Here is a 349-nt window from a genome sequence, read left to right as displayed (position 1 = left end):
TTTCAGCTGAAATTCATTAGAGGATGGTAAAAACTGTATTAGAAATTAAGAAATGTTGACTCATAAGGGTTGGCAGGAAATTTTGGGCGACTTGTTTTGAAACATTCGTTGTTTACAATTCCATTTGGCACCTCTAGAAAATTACATAGAAACTCGAAATGAAAATTCTGTCATGTTGTAACAAATTTATAGGACTCTGTTCATGTTTGAAGCACAGATAAAGTTATTTTTAATGAAATCTGAAAGAAATCTTTCCATTGAAAGTCCATTCACTTTGATGGTTCATGTAGTTCATTAAGAAATAATAAACATAATCCACATGAATCTGTTTAATTCAAGTCTTCTGTAA

This window comes from Barbus barbus, assembly GCF_936440315.1.
Source record: "Barbus barbus genome assembly, chromosome: 25".
NCBI classification, from domain to species: domain Eukaryota; kingdom Metazoa; phylum Chordata; class Actinopteri; order Cypriniformes; family Cyprinidae; genus Barbus; species Barbus barbus.
Note: the sequence above shows the minus strand (reverse complement) of the source record.